Below are 8915 nucleotides of genomic sequence, written 5' to 3'. Positions count from 1 at the left end.
TTGAAATGTATTGTTAAAACTGTTGCATTGTAGTGATCTTTACAGTCTTGCGGAACGGAATGCAGTGCTGCTAACACTCTCGCTTCGTTGATGTCGTGGAATAAACGATTTTAAAAAAGTGTTTCAAACGTTGCCATATGGCAACGCATGGCGCTAATGGGTTAATTTGGTATTTCTTAGAAGGATCCTTTAGTCAGTGTAGACAAAGGGCATCGTCAAATGCATCAGGATTATTCTGTTACTGAATAAAATTATTCTTTTACTCGCTCCTGTGAACGGGAACGCGTTATGCGGGTCTTGATGTCACTCGCGTCCATCTAGAAAAGTTTTTACTGAGTTTAACGAAGGCGATGTTGGCGGGATATATTCGACGATGGCCTTTGGCTACACTGACTAAAGGATCCTTCTAAGAAATACCAAATTAAGATAACATTTTAAACATAGCTGCACAACAGCAACGGTTCCACGTAATAAAATTATAAACAGCCGACCAGTTGCAATGGTGAAAGAAATTCCTTACCTAGGTTTCGACAAATATAAATTTGTCTTCTTCAGAAGGTAACCTAAGGGCAATGAACATCATAGCTTACATTAGAAAAGTATGAAATTTATAAGCAAAGAATAAATTTTAAGACAAATTGGAGAACTCTTGCGTTACAGAAGTATGATAACGACGACTGGTACTTAAATTTTACATTAGTAAGGACTAATGTACCATCGCCGTTTTTACAATTGTCGGCATAGATCCATGTGCCAAAAATAAAATATAGCCCTAGAATATAACTGTAACGTCTCCTTCTCTACAGATAACAGTTGAAAGAGAAATCTTGTACATTCAGTAGAGATCGCCGGCAATTGTTTTTCCAATTGAGGGGTTTACAAACTAACCAGTAACAACTGTCCTTCATATTACATTGGTGAAACAGGCAGAGCTGTGAAAACATGATATAAAACACCTATTAGATAAAAAAGGACCGAATATACACAATTCTACTTTTGCTGAACACCTCCTGATAGCCAGTCATACGCCAAAACATTTAGAAGACATTTTAACTATATATGACCATGCAGCTTTACTAGAATTGAAATGATAATTAAATGAACACCCTAGCTGCAAGCAGGCGTTGATACACTTCGTTGGGGACATGTTGAAAATGTGTGCCCCGACCGGGACTCGAACCCGGGACCTCCTGCTTACATGGCAGACGCTCTATCCATCTGAGCCACCGCGGGCACAGAGGATAGCGCGTCTGCAGGGACTTATCCCTTGCACGCTCCCCGTGAGATCCACATTCCCAACATGTCCACAACACTACTTTCGTAGAGCGCCTATTAGATGTTTGCCCATCATACTCATTACTCGTGGCAGAGTAATCTACCAAGTCCCGTACGAGTTCGGGCATAGCGTGTGCGTTCGCACACAAGAAGGTGAAAGGCTGGGAACCCATATTTATTTTAACTATATATGACCATGCAGCTTTACTAGAATTGAAATGATAATTAAAATAAATATGGGTTCCCAGCCTTTGACCTTCTTGTGTGCGAACGCACACGCTATGCCCGAACTCGTACGGGACTTGGTAGATTACTCTGCCACGAGTAATGAGTATGATGGGCAAACATCTAATAGGCGCACTACGAAAGTAGTGTTGTGGACATGTTGGGAATGTGGATCTCACGGGGAGCGTGCAAGGGATAAGTCCCTGCAGACGCGCTATCCTCTGTGCCCGCGGTGGCTCAGATGGATAGAGCGTCTGCCATGTAGGCAGGAGGTCCCGGGTTCGAGTCCCGGTCGGGGCACACATTTTCAACATGTCCCCAACGAAGTGTATCAACGCCTGCTTGCAGCTAGGGTGTTCATTTAATTATCATTTCAATTTAGAAGACACTGTTATGCTACACAGAGAAGACAAAGGGCGTAGATTAGATCTCTGGGAACAGTTACAAATTTTCAAACATCTTGAGCTCAAGGATGGTAATATACTGAACGACCAGTTGAACCTTGCTTCTAGACAATTTTTCGAAGGCTTTAAACCTGTACTGTTTACGGTGTAACATTAATGCTGGTAACCTTAGTGGTTTATTTCCTCAGGAAGCTATGATGCACCTTCAGTGCTTTAAGCTCGCTACCCCTTATGTAATGGGGGTTTTGACACGATGTATGTTTGCCTGGCTCTAAAATTTTGTTTTTCCTGTGAATGTATAGTAACAGGATCGTGTACCAGTGTTCGTAATTCTTTCTTGACAAGAGCCATTATTGTCAATTTTAAAGTTCTGACTAATATAGTAATGTAATTTTTTATATATTTTGGCTATATATGCCACTGGGCGTAAGTTTCTTGGTGTAAGTGCCACCTGCCTTTTTTTATGTATAACTACATTATTTGTACCAATGCTCCCAAACTGTTATAACGAGAGTGTTAATTTCCTTCCTTTTTTTATTGTTACTCTACCTAAGAACGTTATCAATACTGATAATTTACGTGTTGCCTTTGTACGCCAATTGGCACATGTTCCTCGGCACGAGATTACTGTCAGTCGGTTGTGAGCTCTGCAAGATCCATGAGCTATTTTATATTAACGTGACAAACCCTAATTCTAGGGCTATATTTTATTTTTGGCACATGGATCTATGCCGACAATTGTAAAAACGGCGATGGTACATTAGTCCTTACTAATGTAAAATTGTAAGTACCAGTCGCCGTTATCATACTTCTGTAATGCAAGAGTTCTCTAATTTGTCTTAAAATTTATTATTTGCTTATAAATTTTATACTTTTCTAATGTAAGCTATGATGCTCATTGCCCTTAGGCTACCTTCTGAAGAACACAAATTTATATTTGTCGAAACCTAGGTAAAGAATTTCTTTATCCATTGCAACTGGTCGGCTATTTATAATTTTATTACGTGAAACCGTTGCTGTTGTGCAGCTATGTTTAAAATATTATCTTAATTTGGTATTTCTTAGAAGGATCCTTTAGTCAGTGTAGCCAAAGGGCATCGTCGAATATATCAGGCCAACATCGCCTTCTAAAACTCATTAAAAACTTTTCTAGATGGACGCGAGTGACACCAAGACCTGCATAACGGGTTCCCGTTCACAGGAGCGGGTAACTAAACTTATTCAGTAACAGAATAATCTTATTCAGGTCTTGGTGTCACTCGCGACCATCTAGAAAAGTTTTTACTGAGTTTAACGAAGGCGATGTTGGCGGGATATATTCGACGATGCCCTTTGGCTACACTGACTAAAGGATCCTTCTAAGAAATACCAAATTAAGATAACCTGAAGATGCCTAAATAAGTTGAAACGCGTAGTTGAAAAAAAAAAAACTAAAATTGCAACCAAGACTGTTTTTAACTAATACTGTTAAGCACTGGTTTGCTGTATGCCACATATGGATTGGAAGTTTTTCCTTGGTGGTGGACCACAGTCACGTAGAACTTTTGGAAGATATTTCCACCATTTGACTCTAAATTACTGATCACATGTTTCACACAATAACGATTCTGGCTTTATAGCCATACTTAAATGCACGATGAAAAGGAGCAGATCACAAACGTGAAAATGTTGCGTGTCATACATATTACAACAGTTCAACAGCCATCTGAGAATAGCTGTAAAGGCGGAATCATGTTTGAGTGAAATAAATGAACAGTACTATACACACTGACGGATGCTCCACCTGTTAACCCTTCCACAACTGGAATTTTTTTTTTTTTTTTTTGAGGTAGGAAATTTAGTTTGTGTGTTAATCCTCTTAGGTGATTTTTCAATGATTTTAGATGCATGATTTACACAAAAATATTTACCCGTTTTCAAAACATACTTTGTTGACTTGGCTTCATTTTATGGGCTAAACTAACTAATTATGAAGTATTCTCTATTGCAATAAATATTAAAATGATCATTCAATATTACCAAGCAATTAACAATAATAATAATATTAAATTATACAGTGGAATATAAAGAACCAACCACACCCCTGTACTTCGATGCTCAGGAGCTACTGTGAACTGCTACACTGATTTCCTGATATTTTTATAGTTTGCCCAACAGCTGGCAGCAGTTGCGTATGATGAAAATGTTGAACAGTCACAAATGTGTACCTCAGGTTTCCACCGGGAAAAAATACTCCTGTTGCACCTAAGACACAGTAAAAGTTAATGCACACAATTGTATTCAGGGGGTGTGAAAGGGTTAGGGCAGGGGAAACACCACTGAGTATCAGAGAGGAGAAAAAGTTGCGATGTGTGATTTTTCCCACGTGGGGGACCACCGCCATGTACAATATTTTGGAGGAAATTTCCACCATTTGACTCTAAATTACTGTTCATTTATTTAACACAATCACGAGTTTGGCTTTATGGTTATTCTCGGATGCATGATGAGAAGGAACAGATCACATACGTCGAAATGTTACAAATCACATATCTTACAACATTTCAACATGCACCTGAGAATGGCTATAAAGTCGAAATCATGTTTGTGTGAAATAAATGAAGAGCAATTTGCAGTCAAACAGCGGAAATTTCCTAAAAAAGGAATAAGTCCATGTTCAAGTGAATCTCTCAAACATCAAATCATGTAATCAGCTGATTAATGAAACATTGGTCACACACCGAAAAATTTTACGGTTTCGCTAGAAACAAAAGGAAGAGACTGATTATGAAATCTCTCCAGTGGTAAAACTAGCGAGTAAATAAAACACAGATATGCGGGATCTTACAAGAGCTGCTACTCATTTATCTTGTCCTTAATTAATCCGTTTCTACAAGGGATCGGAAGTTTCGTGAATAAAAGCGTGTAGGTTACTTATTAAAACTTCTTTATTTATTCCGTAGTTTCGGATTACGCCCTCATCAGATATCTCCAGTTAAGATCGAAGGAACATAAAGAGAAACAGGCGTTTCTTATACAACAACAACCTAACAAAAAGGTTAAACATATTTTTAAATGTACGCTCATCATCAAATTTTGTAGCTTATAAATGAGGGTTCTGTGCCAGTGCGGTACTAAAAAGCTATGTGTAATCGGGGCAAGCGTGGGATTATAATTTAAATCGTGTTTCATAATTTCACTTTGAATGTTTATGTTTTAACGACGATATATCTATCTTTCAATGCAATGTGCGGAACAATAGCGCCACTTGATTAAAACTTACATCTTTGTAAAATATTTTAACCGAGGTATTAGTTGACACCCCAATTAAGCATTAGATTTTTAGCACTGACACAGAATCTTCTTCCAAAAGTTATAAGCTTTTTGGTGAGTCCCGTTTTGAACTGAGTCCAGATGAGCAAGTAAGGATGGAGACACCTTAACATTAGTGCTATACTAATATGACTGTTGCCCGCCATACAGCCCGACAACCGGGATTGATGATTTGGGGTGCCTTTGGTTGTCATCCATGGTACCCTTACAGCACAGTGGTGTGTCCCTTTTTGAACTGAGCCCTGATGAGCAAGTAAGGATGGAGACACCTGAACGTTAGTGCTATACTAATCTGTTTCCCGCCATACAGCCCGACAACCGGGATTGTTGGTTTGGGGTGTCTTTGGTTGTCATCCATGGTACCCTTACAGCACAGTGGTGTGTCCCGTTTTGAACTGAGCCCTGATGAGCAAGTAAGGATGGAGACACCTGAACGTTAGTGCTATACTAATCTGACTATTGCCCGCCATACAGCCCGACAACCGGGATTGATGGTTTGGGGTGTCTTTGGTTGTCATCCATGGCACCCTTACAGCACAGTGGTGTGTCCCGTTTTGAACTGAGCCCTGATGAGCAAGTAAGGATGGAGACACCTGAACGTTAGTGCTATACTAATCTCACTGTTTCCCGCCATACAGCCCGACAACCGGGATTGTTGGTTTGGGGTGTCTTTGGTTGTCATCCATGGTACCCTTACAGCACAGTGGTGTGTCCCGTTTTGAACTGAGCCCTGATGAGCAAGTAAGGATGGAGACACCTGAACGTTAGTGCTATACTAATCTGACTATTGCCCGCCATACAGCCCGACAACCGGGATTGATGGTTTGGGGTGTCTTTGGTTGTCATCCATGGCACCCTTACAGCACAGTGGTGTGTCCCGTTTTGAACTGAGCCCTGATGAGCAAGTAAGGATGGAGACACCTGAACGTTAGTGCTATACTAATCTCACTGTTTCCCGCCATACAGCCCGACAACCGGGATTGTTGGTTTGGGGTGTCTTTGGTTGTCATCCATGGTACCCTTACAGCACAGTGGTGTGTCCCGTTTTGAACTGAGCCCTGATGAGCAAGTAAGGATGGAGACACCTGAACGTTAGTGCTATACTAATCTGACTGTTGCCCGCCATACAGCCCGACAACCGGGATTGATGGTTTGGGGTGTCTTTGGTTGTCATCCATGGTACCCTTACAGCACAGTGGTGTGTCCCGTTTTGAACTAAGCCCTGATGAGCAAGTAAGGATGGAGACGCCTCAACGTTAGTGCTATACTAATCTGACTGTTTCCCGCCATACAGCCCGACAACTGGGATTGATGGTTGGAGGTGCCTTTGGTTGTCATCCGCAGTACCCTTACAGCGCAGCAATACGTCGTCAATATCGTACGCCCCGTTTTGTTGCACACCACGCAAAGCCATTCTGGGCTTTCATTTCAGGAATATAATGCCCGCCCGTACACTGCGAGAGTTTCTATTGCTTGTCTTGGTGCTTTCCAATCACTAATTTGGCCAGCAAGGTCGTCGCATCCCTCCCTAACTGAGAACGTTTAGAGCATTACGAGCATGGAGCTCCACAGAGCTCTGGATTTTGACAATCTAACACACCAGCTGGACCTAATTTGCTACAGTATCCCTTAGGAGATCCAACAATTCCATCAATGTATGTCAAGCTGAACAACTGCTTTCAAAATGGTTCAAATGGCTCTGAGCACTATGGGACTTAACATATGAGGCCATCAGCCCCCTAGAACTTAGTACTACTTAAACCTAACTAACCTAAGGACATCACACACATCCATGCCCGAGGCAGGATTCGAACCTGCAACCGCAGCGGTCGCGCGGTTCCAGACTGAAGCGCCCAGAACCGCTCAACCACAACAGCCGGCTTCACTGTTTTCAGATCCACTATTTCATAATATCTTACAACAAAAAGCCAAGGAACGGATGTGAAAGTGAAAACGGTCTCCACTCAATTAGCCTAAAGCTTCCTGTATTCATGTCCGTAATGAAACTCTGAGGGAAAAACTGTAAAACTCCGTCACCGTTTGAAGAATTTCGAATACAGTGCGGTTGCACATGAATGACCGTTCTGTAGAAGTCACAGTCGAAATCCCATCTGCAGGATACAACTTAATGTGACGTATTATTTTCCCCCGACCGAGCAGTGAACGGTTTCCGGTTTTCAGAAGTAGACCGTCTCGTGCTTCTCCCCTTTGGGAGTAGGCTCTCAGTGACTGTGGTGAGCGAAAGTGCTCTCTGCACGTCCCCACCGCAATTGTCTGAGTGAGGCTGTGACCTCGAAATGAATGACCGTGTACGGCGCAGTATTTTGAAGACTGACTTCGCATTTGACCAACCCCACCCTAGAATTCTTGGCTTTTCAGTAAAATCAGTAGTGCAGAGGGCGAAGTCCGTGAACACTGCATGTCTTTGTTGAAGACCGGTGTGGGCGAGCGGCTCTAGGCGATCCAGTCTGGAACCGCGCGACCGCTACGGTCGCAGGTTCGAATCCTGCTTGGGGTATGGATGTGTTTGATGTCCTTAGGTTAGTTAGGTTTAAGTAGTTCTAAGTTCTAGGGGACTGATGACTTCAGATGTTAAGTCCCATAGTGCTCAGAGCCATTTGAACTATTTTTTTGAACCATGTCTTTGTTACAAACACCCTCAAGGTTTAAGGATATTAGAGAAGAGAAGCGTGCAAGAATCATGGACGCAGCGACAGAACTTCTACCTCCACGCTCAGCAACAATGATATCTGTACAGTGGAGTTAAGCTATGCTGCTTTCGGGCTGAGGACTGTTAAGTTGCATAAACTGCCTTTCGAACTTGATCATAGCGTCTTGTGCCGGGTCCTCTCGTTCTACGGAATAGTTTACGGTATTACAAATGACAGCTGGAGTGGTGGCACGCGGTTCAAATCACACTCATGCTCATAAATTAAGGATAATGCTGATACGTGGTGTAAAAACGCTCTGGTGGCGGTTTGCGGGTTTAAATCACCTCGGGGTATGACCATGCGGTGCATTTGACCTGCGGTCGTCGCACGGTGGCGCTGGCAGCAGTCCACATAGGGAGAGGTGTGGTGGTGCACGTCAGAGTACGGTGCAGCTGTAAGTATGCAGCAGACGTTTTCCGACGTGCCAATGGTGACTGTGTGTTTAAAATGGCTCAGAGAACATATATTGATGACCTTATGATGGGTAGAAAACTAGGGCGACTGGAGGCTGGTCAAACACAGCAGGTCTTAGCACGGGCCCTCCGTGTACCACAATGTCTGATCTCAAGATTATGGCAACGATTATACAGACAGGAAACGTGTCCAGGCACTACAGTACGGGACGTCCACAGTGTACAACACCAGAAGACTGACATCTCACCATCAGTGCCCGCAGACGACCACGGAGTACTGCAGGTAGCCTTGCTCGGGACCTTACCGCATCCACTGGAACAGTTGTCTCCAGACACACAGTCTACAGACGACTGAACAGGCATGGTTTATTCGCCCGGAGACCTCCAAGGTCCATTCCACTGAGCCCTGGTCATAGGAGAGTGCGTAAAGCCTGGTGTCAAGAACACAGTAGATAGTCATTGGAACAGTGGTCCCGGGTTATGTTCACGGACTAGTCCAGGTATAGCGCGAACAGTGATTCTCGCCGGGTTTTCATCTGGCATGAACCAGGAACCAGATACCAAACCCTTATTGT

The 8915-nt window shown here is 42.8% G+C and overlaps 1 non-coding gene across 1 annotated transcript; it reads right to left on the bottom strand.

The window, feature by feature from the left end:
* Window positions 1-1159: 1159 nt before the first annotated feature.
* Window positions 1160-1234, bottom strand: Trnat-ugu (transfer RNA threonine (anticodon UGU)). The gene has a single exon. It is a non-coding gene; the product is annotated as a tRNA-Thr (tRNA).
* Between the last annotated feature and the right edge of the window lie 7681 nt (window positions 1235-8915).

The sequence above is a fragment of the Schistocerca nitens genome, chromosome 1 (assembly GCF_023898315.1).
Source record: "Schistocerca nitens isolate TAMUIC-IGC-003100 chromosome 1, iqSchNite1.1, whole genome shotgun sequence".
NCBI lineage: Eukaryota > Metazoa > Arthropoda > Insecta > Orthoptera > Acrididae > Schistocerca > Schistocerca nitens.
Note: the sequence above shows the minus strand (reverse complement) of the source record. Positions and strands in the feature narration are given on the sequence as shown.